The sequence below is a fragment of the Fukomys damarensis genome, unplaced genomic scaffold (genome assembly GCF_012274545.1).
Source record: "Fukomys damarensis isolate Sample0158 unplaced genomic scaffold, DMR_v1.0_HiC HiC_scaffold_30, whole genome shotgun sequence".
Classification (NCBI taxonomy): domain Eukaryota; kingdom Metazoa; phylum Chordata; class Mammalia; order Rodentia; family Bathyergidae; genus Fukomys; species Fukomys damarensis.
In genome coordinates this window covers 48306048-48327886 of record NW_022900942.1, presented here as the reverse complement: position 1 = coordinate 48327886, position 21839 = coordinate 48306048, and the positions used below count along the sequence as shown (strand labels likewise).

The 21839-nt window shown below is 39.2% G+C and overlaps 1 protein-coding gene and 1 pseudogene across 1 annotated transcript in view; both read left to right on the top strand.

Annotated features, from left to right (window-relative positions):
* Positions 1-566: 566 nt before the first annotated feature.
* Positions 567-1775, top strand: LOC104871973 (annotated as a pseudogene).
* A 15914-nt stretch (positions 1776-17689) lies between these two features.
* The window catches only part of Mapre2 (microtubule associated protein RP/EB family member 2), a 130742-nt gene continuing 126592 nt past the window's right edge, over positions 17690-21839 (top strand). Inside the window, exon 1 of the mRNA XM_010638059.3 lies at positions 17690-17706. The gene's annotated coding sequence lies outside the window, so the exon portion shown is untranslated. The remainder of the gene's footprint in view (positions 17707-21839) is intronic.

The following is a 21839-nucleotide window of genomic DNA, read 5'->3' as shown; positions in this document are numbered from 1 at the left end:
AAAAAAAAAAAAAAAAAAAAAAAAAAAAGATCCAACTCTTTCATAATTCACCAGCAAACATATCAAAATTGAAAGGGCTGGGAGCATAGCTCAGTGGTACATCACTTGTCTAGCACACACAAGACCTTATGTTCAATCCCTAGCACCTCCTAACACAAAATTGAAAGAAATTTATTCTTTTAATGTGTTGGGGTTTTTTTGGTTTTTTTTTTGTTGTTGTTACCGGGGATTGAACTCAGGTCTTTGCTCTTGCAAGGCAGGCAGTGGAACCACTGAGCTAAATCCCCAGCTCAAAAGAAATGTATTCTTAATCTGAGATAAGGAAAGAATCTATATATTTCAAAACTTAATTCCTCAAAATTTTTATTTGACATTTTCAGAAGTTGGCAAGTATTCAAAACTATGGTTTGTTACATCAGAACTTTATAGAATTGAATAATTGGTGAATTTTCTTTCATAAAACCTAATCTAATCTACACACATCAAAAATTACAGAATGGCCACTAGAGCTTATATGTGAAGTCTATAGGTACTTGTAGTACTTGTAGACCTTTGGGTGCTGGGGAGGCCTGAGACAAGTAATGGAGTGCTTGGCATCTGGAATACTACCTCCTGGGGGTCCTGGTTTTCATGGTCCTTGTGAGTGGGACCCAACTAATGCTCTGAACTATATGACTCTCCAGCAAAAAGAAGATATCACCCAGAGCATACAGCATGCACTCAGACTATCAGCCTTTGGCCAGATTTATAAAGTGTTGGAGATGGACCCCCTACCATCTAGTAAGGCCTTTCCGAAGTATTCCTGGTCAGTTACTGATAAAGAGAGTGCTAGCTCCTCAGCTCTAAAGAGACCATTTGAAGATGGATTAGGGGATGATAAAGGTCCCAATAAGAAGATGAAATGAAACTTAAGGACCATTTTCTGGATAGTAAAGCAGTAGACCTGGTGAATACACTATTGAGGCTCAATTAAATCAGGCCTGGGCTTCAGTATAAGCTCTTGTCTCAGTCTGGCCCTGTCCATGCTCTGGTCTTCACAGTGTTTGTAGATGAGGATAGAATAACATGAAGCCTCAGGACCATCCAAGAAAACTGCAAAACTTCATGTAGCAGTGAAGGTATTAAAGGCAATGGGATACTCAGCAGGATTTGATGTAGATATTGAATATATGAGTTCCAATGAAAAATCAGATAAGGCAGAAAGGAAGCAGTGTCTTCAAGCTCAAGCAATAATGCTGGAAATTCTACAACTGAAACCTCCAGTACCTTGAAGGTAAGAACTCAGGGCCCTATCCTCACAGCAAGTGGCAAAAATCCTGTCATGAAGCTCAGTGAAAAAAGATGAGATCTCAAGTATGAACTCATGTCAGAGACTGGTGGAAGCCGCAGCAAGCAGTTTGTAATGGAGGTAGAAGTAACTGGACAGAAACTCAGAGGCACAGGTCCAAATAAGAAAGCAGGAAAAGCAAGCACAGCTTTAGCTGCTCTGGAGAAGCTGTTTTCAGGACCCAATGCACCAAATAAGAAAAAGAAGATTATTCCTTGGGCAAAAGGTGTTATGAATACGGCTGTGTCTGCAGCAATCTAGGCAGTTTGAGGAAGAGGAACTGACAAGGGGTTGGGACTACAGCTGCTCCTGGCTACATAGCTCCAGGCTATGGGACACCATACGATTACAGCATAGCTGCCCCTGCCTATGGCTTGCCCAAGAGAATGGTTCTGTAACCCGTTATGAAATCCCGACGTATCCTCTTCCCCACTACTCATTCTTTTAGCAAACTACAGAAGCTCGTTCCTATTGAACAACAGTACAGTACCATGCAGAATGTTAGAGAAAAAGCATTTTATCCTGTTTTCTTTGAAAACATAGTTGATCAAAACTATTTGTAAAGAACATCTTTCCTACTTTTTGATTTTAACAAATGCAAATTTAGTTCTCCAAAACTTGAAAACAGATAGGAGAAAAAAAAAAAAAAAAGGAAACCAGTTCTGTGAAACATTACCTCATTTCTGGAAAATAATTTATACCAGCCCTTATGTTCCAAGGAAATAAAAGTCTAGCAGTTCAAAGTTTAAGTTTTAAGAGGATCAGATCATGTAACATTAAATTTGTGAAGGATGTACAGAGTCTCAAACACCGATCACAGCAAATGATTTTGTTAAAAAAAATACTGTCAACAAACTTCATATGCTGTACTGACATTGAGCTTCTACTCAGCTGAAACACATGGTTCCTCCGTTTCAGGGGTCAGCAAATTACAGCCCACTACTGTTTTGTGTGGCCTTCTAGGTAAGGTGGGATTTTTATATTTTTTACTAATTGAAAGTATATACAAAGAACAGTGAGTGTTTGGGGAAACTTGAAAATTATGTAAAATTCGCACTTCTGGGTCCAAAATAAAGTGTAGCTGGACTGCAGTCACACCCTTGTCTGTGGGTGCGTCTGTCTATGTATGACTGAGCGGAATAGTTGCACCAAAATCGTGTGATCTACAGCGCCTAAGGTATTTGCTCAGTATTTACAGAAAAACTTTGTACACCTCTAACTTTCTCCAACTCAACATATTCCAGTTTAACGCAAACATTTGCTCACTTAAAGCCTTTGTCTATTTTTTCCACTCTTTCCCTTTCATCAAGGTAAACAAAATTTGTTACTAAGTGTGTCAACTTAGTATGACAGAAGTCAGCTTGTCTTCATATTCTTCTTGTGAATGTATTTGCTTTGCAAAAACAGTACATTTCTAATATGTAGATTTTAGTGATTTGATCAGCTGTAAACTTCTGAATCTAAACAAACCCTAAACAAGTGATACTAACTAGTCATTGTCGCTAGAGTTCTAGAAAGAAACAGAACAGTCCTATGGTGAACACTTGCCCTGTTTCTCAGTAGGAACTTTCCTGTTCTCCAACCGTGGGGGAATTTGTATACTTGTTTTAGTATGTGAAGGCGTAGTTTGGAAATTTATTCAGATTTAGAAAAATTTTATTGAATATCACCTTATACACTTAGAACAGGGTGTGGAAACTTGCTGCTTGTATAAATGACATTTTTCTAAAGTACACATTAAAAATAATAAAGTCAACATTGTGCCATGGACAATTTGTTTGAAAATCTTCAAAATCAAAAGTAGACCACATTATGATTCCGAAGTTCAAACGACTTACCTTTTGCTGGAATGATTACATTAAGATTCTAGAAAGAGTGTGGGTTTTTCTGTTGTTGTTGTTGGTGGTGGTTTTTTTTTTGTTGTTTTTTTTTGGTACCGGGGATTGAATAGAAAGAATGTTTAAAACAATAATCACATTGGTATGAACTTGTCTCCGTTTGTTTACTGTGTTTCCTGTCATGAAACTTCCTTCAGTCTCCAGAACTTCCCACCTTTGATGACTTACTACTGCCATAGACTGGGAACTTACAAATAAGTTCACTTAGGAGCCTGGCATGGGGACTCACGTCTGTAATCCCAGAACTCAGGAGGCTGAGGCAGGAGGATCACTGTGAGTTCAAGACCAACCTGAGCTACATAGTGAGTTTCAGGTCAGTCTCAACTACATAATGAGACCCTGTCTCAAAAAACCACACACAAAAAAAGAAAAACAAATAAGTTCACTTAGATTAGTAGAGCAATTATAATATAATCCACCTGCAAATTAGAACCTGAAAAAAAAACCAAATTATACATTATTATTGTAAATTTTGAGGTATTTAACATCAGCTGCATTTTATTTTATTATATGTATTTATTGAGACAGGACCTCATTATGTAGCCCAGCCTGGCCTTGAACTTGTCCTCCTGTCTCAGCTTCCTGAGTGCTGGGATTACAGGCGTGTGCCACCATGCCCAGCCCAACTAAATGATTGCTAAAAACAACAAAAATTATTAATTTAATCCCATCCTTGGCCTATCCATAGCAGTGGCATGTAAATCTAACTGCTGAGGTAACTTAGTAATAATGGTGGAATAATCAAGGGGGGAGAGAGTGGATCACCCCTGTGCTGATTGGATAAGGAACCAATCTGTCAGATGAATTTTCCTCCCTAATAATCCAGATCTCACATTTTTACAAAATACATTTAATATAGTTTATGCTGTACATAGAGCACTAGTAGTTTCCTCTAAACCAGTTCCTAAGACTAGGAACTATTTGGATTTAATGTATTATTATTATTAGAGTTGGAACTTCTGTACTGAGTCTTTTGCTTGCTTCAGCCCTAAGGTCTTAAAAACACCATGACAGGAATGCCTGTTGCTATTTGAAATGGGTAGGAAAAAGGCAATTAAGAAAAAGATGAAAAATGAAGCAGTTTTAACTTTTGCTTTTAATTTTGCCAATGAATCTAACACTGTTCGGTGGCTTAGATAAAACTGAGGTCAGAGGACTAGATTAGCTCTGTAAAATCTGTAAAATTAGTAGCTAGTAAGAGGTGAGAGTACCTCTTACCACTCACACTCTTCTTCCAAATATCATTTTAAATCTAACCAACTTGCCATAAGGTAAGAAGAAAAATATTGCATGATTCTAACCAAGAGGCCACTATCTACTTTTCCCACTGAGGTTAACAGAGAGGAAAGATACTTGGGGGAAAAAAGGCACCTGCTTTGCCCTACCTGGTCCTTCCCTGGAAACAAGGTACAGAGCACAAATCCTCTGAAAAGGGCTGTCACAAATCAACAGTAGCAATAACCAAGTGCTCTAGGTAGCATTAACAAGCCCAAAACACCATTCTCTGGGCAGGGGAATATTTTAAGAACACTGTCAGTGGGCTGTTAGTTCTCCATCCTGGCCTCTGCCCTCCTGGTACTTCGAGGTAAGTTGAGAGTCTGTTTTTGTCTGAGGCTGCCAGATAAAACTGAAGGATATTCCCTTCAGTTTGAATTTCAGGTAAATAATGATTTTTTTAAATGTAAAAGTGCTCCCTATATTTCATATATTACATGGACTATAATACTGAAAATGTCATCTAAAATTCTAATTTAAAGAGGCACATCATCTTGCTGTTTATTTTCATTAATGCTAAACTTGGTGACCCTGCTTTTCTTGCATAATAAATCTCAACATGGCTAGCTTTCCTGATCTGTAAGATATCTGACCTGAGGTTATAGTTCTAGGATACTAAATTCAGGTGTCTAAGCTGCTTTCACCTTCTAGAGAAAAAAAATCATTTAGTCTTAAGCTGGAGTTTCTGCTGTTTGCTTAATTAAGGGGGGAGATTAAAAAATAAAACCAGTCCTAGAAAATTAGTGATCTTTTCATTTTGTGAAAATAAAGTATTTTGAAGTATTTGTTCTTTCACAGGGCTCTTAGTAGATAGATGCTTCAGTAGGCAAATTGCTAGTTCAAAGGGGCTAAGACACCAGATCCATCCATCGGGTCCATATGTGTGCTGAGTCAAGAACAGTTCCAGGTGACATCGGTGATCCCACCTCAGTGAAGCCCCGGGACCTGCAGGGTCAGCCTCACAGGGAACGCCCGCAAGTGTAAAATTTGGGGCTCCACTTCAGACTTTCTGTGGGAATCTTCACTGCCACAGAAGTCCCAAAGGTTTGAGAACCTGGCAACTAGAGGAGTCTCTCTCTCATTCCTTCTCTCTCTCTCTCTCTCTCTCTCTCTCTCTCTCTCTCGTTACTGGCAGTTGAACTCAGGACCTTGTACTTGTGTGGCAGATGCAGTGCCATTGAGCTAAATCCCCAGCCCTGGATTCTCTTTTTTTCCCACACATTGGACTGGTCTTTTTAATACCTTGTTGAATGAACAGACCTTAAGTATCTCTATCACCTAAGAAGTGGTTTCAAGTAACTTTAAGGAATACAATATTATATTTCTCTGTATTCATATGAAAAGCCAAATGACAAATTCTAACATTGTTTTATGCTAAGCCTATGTATAAAAACAAGACAAACTTTTTTTGGGGGGGGCACCATGCTGGGGATTGAACCCAGGGCCTTGAACATGACAAATTTAAATTTGAAAGACTCATAGGAACTAACTTGACAGCCTGTTATAAATAATAGCATTATGCGTTGCACTTGAGTAATAACCTCATCAGGTTAGGTGGATCACTTTAGGTCCTCAGATCATTAGGAAATCTCTTTTATGCGTCTTCATTTCATGTATTTTAACTTACATAGGAATGCCACAGCCATATTTTCATGTACCTGTATTCCTACCAGTAGGATAGACTGTACAATTTGGGCCACTGGCAAACTCCAAATTACTCTAGCTTTGTGAAATTCTAACTTTTAAAAGTAGTTAAGTTCCTAGATCATTCCTGGGCTCCAAGCCCTCACTTGTTTAATGTTGGCTGGCGGTTGATTGGTTGTTTTTAAAGTTACAGTGTAACATTATAGAAAGAGCTAGACTGACCATCAAATGTGCTGAGTGTTGAAGCCGGTTCTGTAGCACACAGGTGATTTTGGAAGTGTTACTTAACATCTTTCATCAGCAAAACGGAGTATCTGAGTCTGCAGATGGAGGCGGTCGAGTCAACGATTGTCTCTAGATACTGGTCAAGATCAAATTAGATAACATGGGTGTGGGTCTTCATGATTAGGATGTGGGTGATGTGGTCAGACTTGTCTAGTGATCTGCTTCACGTAAGGCTAGCAGTTGTCTTTTTGTAGAATGTGGCTTCCTACAGTGTACCTAATATGGAAGATGGGTGTGTTCATCTTTTTTTTTTTTTTTTTTTTACTGGAGATTGAACTCGGGTCCTTGTGCTTGCAAGGAAGGCAGCAGAACCACTGAGCTAAATCCCTGGTCCATGGGTGTGTTCATCTTAATGCTTACCTCTGTGCACTGGAAATAGAACCATGGAGCAGGGCTAGTGATATAGCTCAGTGGTAGAAGTATTTGCTTAGCATCTATGAAGGGCCTAAGATCAATGCTCAGCACTGCAAATACAAAAACTCTCTCTCCCAGGCTTGTAGCTCATGTTGTGTGTCTAAGTCAACCACAACTTCCCTTCTGTTCCCCAGAAACTTAATTCTTTACATGGCTGGGATCAGAGAAATGCTCCAGGACACCAACTAATGAATTCCTTATTAGGCATCAAAAAGCCTAATGTATATATATTTTTTCCTGCCAGAAATCTGTACATCCCTCCTGTGCTCTTTCTCAGAGATAATATTAATGGATTAGTACAATGTGCTATAATTCATTACTAAATTGTTATTCAATAGTATTCGTTTGTGGCCACTGCACATTTTTTAAAAGAAGACAAAGAAAAAATTGAATAAAAAATTCTTTCAAAAACACATTTTTAAGTATCCATCATAAATAACCACATTATTATATACTTGTGATATGTTATTAAGGTGATTTTGATCTTATCCAGTTCTACAACCTCAAATTGAAAATGGCTCCATGTCCATTTTATGAGAAACACCGCAGGACAGAATTTCCCTCACTAGCATACAGGGAGAAATTCGTTTTACTTTTTTCTGTTTCAATAAATAAGCATGAATTCCTTAGTGAGAGACTGATGAAGGTGGGGAAGGATAGGAGTGGCGCTTGTAGTCGGACCACCTTCTTACAACTATTACAGCAGTTTTTCTGTAGAGCTCTTTTCTGCATTGATGTTCAGTGGCCTTTTACATAACATACCTCCTTCTTAGCTCCTTTAATATTTCCTGTATCCAACGTGTTTCTGGCATCATTGTCTCTAGCTGTAACCTTTGCTAGCTCTTTCTGCTGAGATGCCTTTCCCTGAATAATTCGAGGTCAGGCTGGGTCTCCTCTCAGGTGTCGAACTCCTCTAGGTCCTTGCTATTCACTGGCCAGTGGCCCCAGCGGGCTGTCAGAGCATCTTAATTAATGCAGAATTTCAAGCTCCTCCCCACACATTTTCAATCTGAATCATGTCCTTGCTGAGTCCCCAAGTGTGTGTTATTAGGCATTCAGATTGGCGAAGAGGAATTGGCTGAAAGTGGGGGCGGGATTTTAGTGATCTCCACATCCCCAGACCCTAACCCTGTGCTTAACTAACTGGTAGGAGTTCAGCTGGGGTAAGTGTTTGCTCGGTTTTTGGACCTCACTCTTTTATAAATGATTGTGACTGTGAGTCCTCGTGTGTGCTGAAAAATGGGGGTACTCTCCTCTGGTGTTCTCCATTATCAGTATGTAGTTTGTCCGAGGGCTTCCTTTGATTCTTGTCTTCACTACTCAAAATGTGGGGAATGCTCTGTAAATTTCTAAAAACCCACTGCTATAGTCATCTGTTCTCCTTAAAATATTAATGCCTGTTAAATACCAGTACCTCCGGGAGGAACTGTACTGGAGGCCTGGTGTGACAAAGTTGGTAGGTTTGAGTAAGTGTTAAAGGGAGAGACAGACATAGAGACAGTGGTGGTCTGACAGGATAAGGTGGCAATGTTAGAAAAAAATTAATGATGGAGTCCTGGAAACAGCTTCTAGCTCTGGTAGATGTTAGACTGTTTTTATCTTGACTCATAATGCAAGTCACTTTTTCATTTAAAAAAAACACATTTCGTATCTATAAAACCTCAGGATGTGATCCCTCTCTCATGTCCTGCCTTGCCTCTGTGACAAATTTTATCTAGCCCTGTGTTCAAAATGAACCACGTTGGGGATTTTCCCCCCATATGTTTGTTTTCTGGGCAGTTGAAAGGGCCGGTACTTCTACCCTGATGATTCTAAATTTACATTAACAGTAAGCAACAACTGAATTATTGGAAGCCATCCCTTCACACTGTGGATATAATAATGTTCTGTGAACTTGGGGAAGGACAGTGAGGGAGGCTCAGCCTCTTAGCCCTGTTTTGAGATTGGGTGGGGGCTGATTAAAGCTTTGGAATCAAACTGTGCCCACAAACAAGAAACTTCTGTCCAACAGGCTATTGTTTGACTTATTTAAAAGGAACATGAGGCTCCTGGTACTGCTTACTAACAACCCTCACAATCAGCCACACAGACTGCAAGATTACAAGGGTTATAGATACAAGAAAGCACAGCCTTTCCCCATTTTGGAGTCTGCTGCTGTACTTGTCTGTCATCGTGGACACCAACTATGGCTGAGTTGTGAATCTGAGGTTCTTCTCTTTCGTGGAAGAGTGTATTGGATTGTCTTTCTGTCCTGAAGTCTTTACCTGAGTATCTGAGATGACATTATTCACAGTAATTTGCCAAGACCTAAGACTTTGGGTGGGGTTTGTAAGCGTCATCTTGACACCTTTAGAGTGTACCCTGTTGAGCAATGTGATGCAGGTGAACCTGGCAAGATGAGTAGAACAGCCATTGTCCTGTAACATTCAGCCAGGCCCTTTTGAGTCATATTTTCCTGTAGGGTTTGTGGCCCATCCCAGTGAAAAGAGATTTTGAGCAATGCCGTCCTCTGAGTCTTAGTGCTATTTTGGGGGGCTGTTCTTGGAATCTGAAAACTGCAAGTATTTTTGTTTGGTTTTCAAATTTTTGAGATGTTTTTAAATCTTAAAGAATAGCTGATAAACTTGGGCTTTGCTATTAATCTGTTAATTATTATCCCACTAATAATTTCGTATGACTTTGACTGAGAGGCTTTTCTATCTGAAAAATTATGCAAACTTTTGTGACTAATGACCCTGAGTACAGACTCTTGAGATTAAAAATTAAAACAGCAAGTTAAAAGCATTACAGATTAGGAGAACTAGAAAAATGAGTCAAAGAGAAAGTAGAATTAGGATCCAAAAGAGATGTTCCCCTGGGGTGTGGTGGTGCACACCTGTAATCCCAGCACTCAGGAAGCTTAGGCAGGAGGATTGCTGCAAGTTCAAGGCCAGCCTGGGCTATATAGTGAGACCTTGTCTCAAAAAACAAACAAAAAAAGGATGTCCTTAATTAACTCCTTATTTAAAATATGAGTCTAAATGTTCTTTACTAAAAACTTTAAGTGCAATATCATTATTTCTTTTAATTTGTAAAAAATGCAATTAGAACTGATTGTCAGGAGACCAGGTTCTTGTTTGAGCTGTGCTTAAAGGACAACACAAGACAACTGAGTTCATCTTTGCAGCCCCCATCTCAACAATAAAAGCAGGGTATCACACCTTTCTATACTTTTCCCTACAAAATCTGTGTCCTGTGAGGTGCTCATTAATTCACCTTTCTTATAATAAAATCAGAAAATACAGAGAGAACTATTTTTTCCTTCAGAGAATCCATAACTTACTTTTTAAGCATGATGGAATATATAGTTTGGATAAACACTAGCATATTGAGTTATTTCATTAAACTGGAATAGTAAAAGATAGTGGGAAATTTAAACACCCATTTAACTTGGAGAATGCAATTATATCTCCTCAAAACCTGAAAGCAGTATGACTTCTGGAAGAGTGGACACTACATTCTCTAAAACCATCCACTCAGAAACCTTCCTGAGCTCATTTCCCTGCCCATATTTAAGCCCCAGTGCCTTTTTTGCCCCCTTGGGAGTCTGCTGCTATACTTGCACATCATCGTGGATGCCACCTGAGAAGTAAAGGCTGTCTATTAGCTGGGCACCGTGGTGCAGCCCTGGAATCCCAGCTACTCAGAAGTCTGAGGCTCACAAGTCTGAGGATCACAAGTTCAAGACTAAACTGGGCAGTTGAGTGAAACCCTGTCTCAAAATTTAAAGAGTAGGGGCTGCTGCAGCTCAGTTTCAGAATGTTTCTCTAGCATGCACAGGCCCTGGAATGAAAAGAAAAGGGGGCCTTCTGTTGTGTTCTGCTAGAGATATAAGCAGACAAGGCAAAAGCAGAACTACTGACCAGGTCCAGCAGTGAGTTGTATTGTGCTGCTTTAAAATACAGGTAAAGCCAAATGTGGTGATGCATTCCTGTAATCCCAGCTCTCTTGGAGGCTGAGGCAGGAGGATTTCAAGTTTAAGCCCAGTCTGGGCAATTTAGGGACTTAGACCTTGGTTCAAAGTAAAAGGACTGAGGATGTAGCTCAGTGTGAAGGCCCTGGGTTCAATCAATCCCCAGTATCATTTTTTTTAAGTAAACACAAGATAACCTGTATCCCGTGGTCTCCTGGTGCTGCACCATTACTGGACATTGATATGTCGCACCTGAAGGCCCTGGAACATGTAAGGACAAAAAAATATAGATTTAAAACACAGAGAGTGAGCCAACCATGAAAAAGCTTTTCTTTCAGCCAAGTACAAAAGGAGGCTCCTGTTTTAGGATTGAGTTGAGTGTAGAACAGTGATGGCAACCCTTTTACAGCTATAGATTGGTTCACCACCATTGGGATAGAAAGACCCCATGTCAACAGTTGCAACCAGAGGTAGGAATAATTGCTTTAATAGCCGTTGGGCCTGAAAGTTTAGGCCTAGTAGTGCTCAAGGAAGGGTTTATGATCAGCAAAATCTTCCCTTGCCTGGGACAGTGTCCCTGATCTCTGATACCTTCCTACTCCTGGTGGAAGTGATAGAGTTAATAATGTTCTTCCTGTCTCAAACCAGTGTGTTCGTCAGAGTATCTCACAAAGTCAGTACATGGCTCTCTAAAATATGTGCCTTTCATTATTTACATCAAATGCAGTGAAAATGTTTTAGAGCCACGGGCAATGTTGAAGATTATTTCATTCATATCCATTATTTACTTGATAAAAACTCAGCCATGGAGGTTTTCCTACTAAAGCCATAGTAATTGCAAACTTTTCAAGTTTTTGGCTCATCCTTTGCTCTGACAGTGCCTGGCAATTCACCTGCACTTCCTCCCAGCTCTCAGGTTCATTGTGCTGATGGGAATGACTAAGGAACAACTTAGCTGTCCCCATGGAGACAAGGGGGGGGGCATCAGTATATGGGGAAGGGCAGGATGAAAAGAAGACAGAAAACCAAGCTTCTCTAGAATCCGAAAGGTTTGAAGGAAATAAGAATGTTAAACACTGTTAAATGGAGTAATATCTTCAAAGTACACAGTCTCTACAGTCTTATGAACTACACCATTCAACAAAAAGCTGGAAGTAGAAGTTTCACTCCTGGTCAAAATACAAAGTTGTTATGGGGGGGGTGTTGTTATTTTTGTTGCTGTTGTGGGATAGGATGCTAGTCTTGGAGAGATGATGGCTGAACTGTGGGGTTTACCAAGGTCACGTGCTATAAAGCAGGCAGCAAAAGAGACCTCAGAAAGGCCAGTGAGGATCCTGTTCTGGGAATTCATTAAGACTCCTTTCATCAAGGCTACATCTATGAGATCCCTTAACATAGGAATTTCCTCCCATTCTATTTGAGTTTTAGGTTTTCTCTAAAGTGGATTTGTATTTCCTGCCCTGGTAATATTCTCATCCAGTTTCCCAAGGAGATGTGTTTGAATTTGCTTATTTAATAATAATGATGACTTGAGTGTTTTCCATTTACATAGAAATTTATAGTTGCAAAAAAATTTTTATGTACCTCAGCAGTTCTCAAAGGTAGCCACATTTTAGAAGAAACTATGAAACCTGGAGCCTAGAATTTAAATGGCATGCCCAAAGTCACTAATTGGGGAAGAAAAAAAAAAATTCAAGTTCAAGAAATTTTACTCCAGGTCCAATGCTCTTTATACTGGACAGGTTTATAAATGGTAGGTGGATTCTGGGGGTGTCTTCCAAAGATCCTTTTAATTTAAAAAGATACTGAGTTATACCAATATCTTAACCTCCAACTACCGCCATGTTTCCCATTGAAAGATACACAGGGTTTCAAAAATGAGTTGGCAAACACAATTTTGGGACACAACTCACCATAGATGAGGACTCCTTACATTCTGGCATTTGTAGACACTTCAAAATTCACAGATTGTAAATGGAAGTTCACAAAGTAAGGACCTAAGAGTTGTTCAGGAATGTGGTTAGAAAATAGGCAATCGCGAAAGTCATTTGAACCTGATACTTTTAAGCAGAGTGAAGATCCAAGTATACTATATAGTTATGAAAACAGTAATACAGCGCTTCTAAGTTTTTGATTATTGTTTGCATCTGACAGTTTGGCAAGTTATCTGACCATTCTTCTATCCTTTTGTCTCAAGTATTTTAAGTATACTAGGTGTATCTATGGAGGCTTTAGATGACTCTTTATCTACACAGTGAAATGAAAGAGTGCCTTCATTAAAGGTGTCTGTGTAACAAGACTAGCCATTCAAGTCAGCAAAGAAGAATTAACAAAAATTTATTATAAGCACTCTGTCATGCATGTGTACAGAGTAGTTAAGTGATATCACTTTGGAAAAGGGAGAAGTTTCTGGATCTTAAAATTCTAGGTGAGTACATTACCACAAAAGGAATAGGGTGAGGGGAGAGGAAAAACCAAGAAAAGATCAGATTCCCCAAGAATCCCCTTGCCATCGTTGGTGGCAAGGTCTGAGCTATAGACTAACTAATTTGAATTGGGTTCAGCTGTGTGAGTGGCCCAGCTGACTAAGCACATGCTAGATTGCCAGAGTAGCAGGTTTTGGAATGAGCTGTGAAGCAGTGAGATGCTGGGCCTTGCATTCAAGGTGTGGTCCCTGCACGGCCCCATCAGTATCACCCGGACTTTTTAGAAAAATAGAATCCTAGGCCCCTCCCCAGTCCTACTGAATCATAATCTACATTTAAGAAAGATTCTCAGGTGAGTCATACATTCTGAGGAGTAAAATGTTAATTTTCTTCTAAAGAGTGAGAAAAACATAAATGACTTTTTAATTCCACTTACTATCCAAGAGAACGGCACTCATAGATCTTAACCTTTAGTTCTTCCACTGTCCGGGTCAGTATCATTGCATTTACAGCTCCCAGGTATAATTATTAATTTGTGTAACTGCTGCCCAACTAGACTAGAGGTTCCTTTGTGGCCACACTGTGTCTTGCTCATCCTTAGGAGCCTCAGTGCCTGGCATCTGGCAGGTGTATAAAATGACACCGAGAGCTCCAGCTGCCAAGTCTCATGGACATAGGTTTGGATCCTAACCCTGCCTCAAGCCTCAGTTCATGCATCTATAAGACAAGAATGAAAAAGTCATCCCTCCTAGGATTAATGAGTTGATTCATGCAAGACACTTAACACAGCCTCTGATGCATATTAGCTGCTTGTAAGGGTGACTATTGTTGTCTTATGTACTCAGTCAATGTTGAACAAGTGAAAACATAAGAACCTTATATTAAAAAGTTTTAAGATGTGAACCTGGTGTTCAGTTGCTTCGATAATGTATGAAATTAAATTTTAATATAAAAAGGAAGGATGGATTAAAATTGATTTATAGGAAAAGCATATGATTTGAACTCAGAAGACCAGTGTGTAAGTCCCAACTGTTTAGCTGTGTGATCAGCAAGAACCAAGCTTCCTGAACAATGGATTCTTCACCATAAAGGTAGGATCGCTAATCTTGTCTATTCCACAGCGCTATGCAGAAGAGCATTTTACAACTTGCTTATAGGAAGACAAGGCCCATCTGATCCATTTTTGCATCCCTCGCTCTTAGCCCATAGCCTGACAGATGGGAGATGTTTGATGAAGCAGATTTGTTCAGTGGGATTGGAGTAAGCACTCCCGGTGAGGGTGAAGAGAATGGTGGCCTTCCAAAGCCCAACCCTAGAGGGCAAAATCCTTAACAGTTAATTTCTTGGAGGATGGAGATGAGATGATGAGAGCACAAAAGTCTGAAGGCTCCTATCGGTAGGGGTGGATGAGGGAGAACATAATGAAAACAAGGTGGGGAAAGGCTGAATTAGAGGTTTGGATCTGCAAGTCAGTCAATTTCCCATGAGAGTTTCTACAGAGAAATCATAAAGGAGAGAACAGCGCCCCACCAAAAGGCAAGCAGAGTTAAGCTGTTGAGGTAGTGGCAAAAGAATTAGTTTTGAGATCTGGGTGAGCTGATATATAGGAAAGAATTTCTGCAAAATTAAGAGCAGCAGACATCTATAACTATGGAAGAAAAAGCTTTTAAGAAATATTTTCAAATTGGATATTTTAGTTGGATTTACAATAATGTACAGTATTAATTTCCCCCAGAGTAGTTTTATTTCTGACAGCATAATTGTATCTTCAGCTCTAGAATTTCACTAGAATACTTCCCAGTTGGGTGGAATTCAGCATGCATTTTTCCCATCAAGGAATTCAGCTACTGACAGCCCACCAAACCTTTTGGAAGTAGATTTCCTCTACAAGGCAAAGGCCACAACAGCCACCCCAATACCAGTGCTGTTTGTTGTTATAGCAGAGTTCTGGGGTCTTCACATGGAGCCACACAGGGAACTTGGGGACAAAGGCTATGCAAACATTCCTGCACGTTTCTACAAGTTCTGTCCACTAACACTTCTAATAGGCGCTGCTCAAAATAATAATTTGAAAAGATTTTCCCAGATCATGCCACACACAGATGAGGTTACCCCTCTTTTGAGGGAGAGCATAGAAACTCTCAACCCCCAGTATCCTAACAACTCTCTTACCACTGCCAAAGACTTGGTGCTACGCTTTTAAAACATTTAGCATGCTAATGTGTTCCCTTTTTAGAAGGTCAAACAAGTAACAGATCACAAAGTCAGGACACAAGAAAAGCAGGGCTTTAGTTTCCACTCCGACCCAAACACTAAATTCGAATCCTAAACTTTGAAATTGAACCTCTCTGTGCTACTTTCCTGCTTCACAGGCTTTCTGCCACATGAGGAAAGACCTACTGTATTCCTACTGCACTATTTTCAAGGATATTAGATTATAAATGAATAAAAGTGTAAGTGTAAATAATGTAATTTTAAATGTTCACATAATTATAATATGCATGTGTCATATCAGTTTGCCTCGTGTCTCTTTATTTTTAAATAATTTTATTTTTGTACCTTTAGCACAACACTCTTCTTTAATTCTACAATTAAAAAGGCAGTCTTAAAAATGATTTTAATTTTGGTTCACACAGGAAGTAGCAGATGGATAAATGAGGATTCCAAGAGGAAAACATTAGACTATGCTCATGGGGTAAAAAATGAATTTCTTTTTTATTGTAGCTATCACTTTAATTTCTTGGGGTATGTTTTATATTTATAGAAACACAAATCACACAACCATAAGTAGTTTATAACATCATTACCGTTCTCAATATGTACCACCCAAATCCCTTTATCAGCTAGCAATTTCTTAAAGTCCTTAAATATATAATATGGGTCATTTGGTAATTTGTCTTTCTTAAAGAGAATGAGTCATACTAGACGTAATATCCAAGATTCAATGTAACTTGACCTTCCTAGCCTACCAGAGAGTCGCAGCTTTTGGTTTCCCTGGTCTGGGCTCAGCTCTATAATTCCCAGCAGTGGAGCCCTGGGGATCCCTCAGCTGCCTCTGGGAAAGGCCGCAAGCCCAACCCAAGACCACTAATTAACATGGTGCTGGCTGGTGACAGGGCTCTCTACAAGGCTGATACTGAGCAGGATCCGCCTCAGGATTAATAGGCTGTGACTTTCTGTTAATTTGTGTAAGCTGCTTTGTTCCTACAAACCCATGGACCTCCCACATTAGAGAATATAATCTACAGCTGAAGCAATCTGGCATCTCAAAGTGGCCATGGGGAGTTTAGGATTCAGGATGCAGTTTGCTCTGAATGTGCAAAGATAGCTCAGTTAATTCTTGCGAGGAAAGCTCAGGCTCGGGCCCCAGTGGTAGTCTGTCTGTTCTTGGAAAAGCTGTGAATATCTCAGGAGACAGTGATGCTGTTTCTTGGAGAAGAGGACGCTTTGACCTAGTGTTGATCAGAAGTCTTATTGCCTAGCTACACAGCAGTGAAAAAAAGTGAAATCTACCAATGGCGTGGCATGATTGGAAATAATTTTAGAACCATTTTTCGTTCTGCTATATATTTTTTATGTTCCTGTGGTTTTGTGGCCAGGCATAGAAGTGGCAGTCATTCTGGGAGGACTTGATAACCAGGACAGATTTCCTGCTGCTAGAATTCTGAGTTTGTTCAAATAAATAGGACTTAAAATTTCTTTTTCTTTGGGGCGGGGGTTGAGACAGGGTCTCATTATGTAGTTGAGACTGACCTGGAACTCACTATGTAGCCCAGGCTGGTCTGGAACTCACAGCGATCCTCCTGCCTCAGCCTCCCAAGTGCTGGGATTACAGGCATGTGCCTCCACACCCAGCAGGACGTAAAATTTCTAGAGGATGGATGTTTGTAGAAACAGATAATGTAGTTTGTTAAAGAATTCCACCATGTCATGACTCTGATCCTAGCAAAGAAATTTGACCTTTCAAATTAAACAGAACCAACAAATAAGCCAGAGAAAGCAGCTGACTCTATAGCTGCTCATTTCTCAGGAGCTGCCTAGTACTCAAAAGTGGCAGGGGTGCAAGTCACCATGACAGGAGACTGTGCAAACTCTTTGTGGGTTGGTGACAATGGTTATGTCCTTATTTAGTGTGTGGTCCTGTTTAGACTAAAGAACACTTGCTTTGTTATCTACAAAATCCCACAAAGGATAAAATTCTATTAGTATGCAAATAAGATGTGGACTTTTTTTAATTTTTTGAAATTCGTAAGTGATGTGAAACCAGGGGTAGGAGGGATTAGTTTTAAAATGAAGGGTAGATCAAATTGGGGTTTAGAACTCACTTCTGATTTTGAATGTGTGTATTTGTATTAATATTTCGGATTGCAAAGAGGAATCGGGAAAGTAAACAGAAAAGGAGAAGATGCTAGGGAAAATGCCAAGATAAACCAGCTTGAAGAGGGCTGTGCAAGTGCTAGCGATTTTTGACTTCTAAGATTCTGGGTGAGATATTTTCTCTTGGATTTATCCAAAATGGAGCAAATTTCTGACCCCACCTTGTCTGCTGCCTTGAGGCTCTTTCTCTGAAAAAAAAAAAAAAAAAGTAATAAAAGTGAGATATCTTGCTGTTCAAAGTCTTATTTAAAATTTTTCAAGATAATGTACATTGACATTATCACACCACCACCATGGTAACATTTGGCAAAAGTAGAGTACAAAGTTTGTAACCATATTCACTTCCCTCCAGCCCTGACCCCTCCTTAGCCACTGGCAACCATTCTATAGTTTTATCATGCGCTCTACTTTTATAGTTTTATCATTTCCACAGTGTCAGATCAATGGGACCATATATAACTCTTAGGGATTGGCTTTCTTCAGCCAGAATAATTCTCCGAAGGTCCATCCAGGTTGTTGTTTATGTCAATAGTTGATGTCCTCTTATAGCTGAGTAGTATTTCATAGTGTCTTAAGTAATTTTATGCTGCTGAAATAGAATATTCCCCAAGAGTGGGGAATTTATATAGAACAGCGATTAATTTATTTCCCATCTGAAAGCTGGGAAGTCTAAGATTGAAAGGTCCATATCTGTGCTGTGTCGTCACATGGAAGAAGGCGGAAAGGGAGGAAGGGAGAAGGAGGAGGAGGAGGGAGAACAAACATATTCTTTTATCAGGAGCCAACTCCTACTGTAACTAACCCACTCCTGTGATAATGGTATTGATCCATTCATGAGCAGTTACATACTATATTTTTAAAAGAAACTACCAAACTGTTTTCCAAAGTAGCCATACATTTTATATTCTCACAGGCAACACATGAATGTTCCAGTTTCATTGAATCCTTATTAGCATTTTGTGTTGTCACTATTTTTTATTTTAGCTATTCTAATAGATGTATAGTGTTATCTTAGTGTAGCTTTTTCATTTACCTGATATCTAATAATACTGAATAGCATTTCATGTGCTTATCTGTTCTCTGTATATCCCCTTCAGTTAAATATTTAGCTTTTGCCTATTTTTCAACTAAATTTTTTTACTGCTGAGAGTTTTAAAATATATTCTACATGATAGTTCTTCCTTAGAGAAGTGATTTGCAAATATTTTCTGCTCAATTACATCTTGTATTTATAACCACTTCATACAGTCAAAACTTAATTTTAATGAACCCTATTTTGTCAATTTTCTTTTGTTTTTAGGGTAAGAACACTTTGGTAGGTCCTAGATTCCAAAGGATTTTCTCTGTTTCAGAAGTTCATATTGTTATAGCTTATATTTATGCCACAATGCATTTGGGTTAATCTGTATGTAATATGTGGGACTTGAAGATAACTGCTCTAGTCCTGCCACATACCACAAGAAAAGCTGCCCACCAACCCCTAGTCCCACTGGCAAAAGGTAAGGGGAAGCTAGGGCCTAGACTTAGAATGCAAGTGGAGCAGAAGTTCTGCAGCTGTTTCCAATCTCTACCAAGTAACAGGCTTTTAAGGTGGCATGATGTGGACAGGAGAGGAAAGCAGGTATGGAGTCTGTGAGACTCAGTTAAAATGTGTCATTTTCTGGCTGCCTGAGAGGTAAAATGCTCCATTACACTGAGATGTGGTTTCGTCAGTTGTAATAAGATGGTTTTAAGAATTAAATTAGATAAAACATGTGAAATAATTAATAGAGAGGGTGTCCCATAAATGACCTCACTCTTTTCCAAACGGATCCACTGCAGCTGCTGAAAAAATTAGCAAGGAGTGTTTGTAAAGAAATAGAAAGGCCAGTGGTACATAGACAACACTAAGCCTTCAGGGCTGATGATCTGGTTTATAGATAAACTAGAAATTTATCCTTCTGCTTCCTAGTTTGGTGACCAATACTGTGCACAGTAATAACTACTGAATATTAGTTACACAGAATGAAAATTTTATTATGATAAAATTTCTGAAAGATTGGGAAAGACATGGATAAGAACTGATATTTTCAAATCTGACTATCAAGTATTAAATTATAGAAAGATATGAAACATCTATAAAATTAAACTCAGCTATAAAGTAAAAATTTTTTTCTGAAGTAAAAAATTATAGCTAGTCTACATGAGTCCAGTTATTGAAACCATTGATCTTTTGATTTTAAACAAGCCAGAGTTATGCAGATTACTTCTGAGATCATTGAACACTGTGGGTTGAATATTCCTTATCTGATATGCTTGGGACCAGTATATCATTTGAGATTTCAAATGTGTTTTTGAATATTTGCATATATATATAAAATAGACCCAACATTGTCTATGCCACATAGTTCAAAGTTATTTATTTAATATTTTAAATAATTTGGGACATTGAAAGTTCATGGTGTGAAATTTTCCACTTTAGCATCATATCAGCCCTCAAAAAGTTGGGTTCTGGAATATTTCGGATTTGGAATTTTAAAAGATGCTTAGCCTTTATAACATTAACAGTTCAGCTGTCACTTTTAGTTTCATTCTCTCAACACTTACCATTTTGTTCTTTGCTAAACACACACACACACACACACACACACACACACACACAATAAAACCTCTCCTTTCCCTTATAGAAAGAGTATGAAATGTCTAACATTTCCTTAAAATTCTTCTCCCAGTAACATCTTTCGAACTCTGTCTCCTATTAATCACAAGGTGTTAGATCTGCCACAAATGTTTTATTTTTATACACTTGATTTTAAACTAAGCAGCAGCAGCATTTCTGAAATGGTCACAGAAGACAGAAGCACAATGTGCAGGGCGAGAGCTCTGGGGGGAAGGTGGGTCATTGTCTAATTTGTTACTTGGGTTTGGGGAAAATAGTTCAGGTGTATTCACATACACGTCAAGTCATTTTTTGCAGCATCTAGTTGAACTCTAAGCAGCCTCCCCTAACCATCAATCCCCCCAACTTTGGTCCCTTAAAGCCTGGAGCCTATGCATTTCTCAGCCTCGCCTCCAGAACTGGATCTCTCTTTAGTTTTATCACTTAGCCAGAGTATGCTCTGGGAAAAAAAATCTATATACAGTTCATATAAAAAAATTAATTTTTTCTTGCTGTGTATGTATTTTGGAATTTGACCCGAGCATTTTTTATAATGTTTATTCTGTCACAAACAAAAAACACTTTTTATCTAGATAAGGCTTTTTTTTTTCAATTAGTGTCTTTATTCACTATTGTTATAATTAAAATAGAAGCATTGGATTTATTGACAAAATGAGTCTGCACACTCTTCAACTCTACCCATTATACTTCAGTAAGCACCTCAAAATAAAGAGAAGTCAATATTAAATACAAAAGACTTAATCCCTGCACTTGGGTGGCTGAGACAAGGATTACTGCAAGTTCAAGGCCAGCCCGGGCTACAAAGTGAGTTCGAGAACAGCCTGAACTACACACACACACACACACATGTACATGCGTGAACAAAGGTGAAAGACTTATACCAAATGGTACCTAATTTTGTCTGACTTCAGCAACTTTTTGAGTTACAAAGACTGTACTTTTGATATTCATCCCCTGCTTATATAACATGGTTAGAAAATGGAGCCTAAAAAAGAAAGAAAATGAAGCTTAATTGTCAAAGACTTTAATGTTTTTCCCATCTATCGAAGGATGATGGGTCATCAAACAACCAAACTACTTTCCTTTGTATCCTTTGGGTCTGGTGGGTGAGATTTTGAATTCCTGATTAGGCAAAGTCAATGCCATCCTCCTCCTGCTCCTAACTGCTCCTCTTCCTCTTCCTCCTGCTTTGTCTGAAGCAGTTAAGACAAACCCTTGGCTCTCCCACACCCTTTAAGAATATGGGATCAAGGGCCTGGGATTTAGCTCAGTGGTTTCACTACCTGCCTTACAAGCGCAAGGACCCAAGTTCAATTCCCCAGTTACACACACACACACACACAGGCAGAGGGAATATTTGGGCCGGGTATTTAGCTCAGTGGTGCTGCCGCCTGCGTCGCAAATGCAAGGACACGCGTTCAATTCCCGGTACAAAACAAAACAGTTACACTTTTGAACCGGGAATTTAACTCAGTGGTTCCGCCGCCTGCCTCCCAAGTGCAAGGACCCGAGTTCGATCCCTGGTACCAAAAAAAAAAAAAAAAAAAAACAAAAACACAAAGAGCACAGAAAGGGCGGGAGG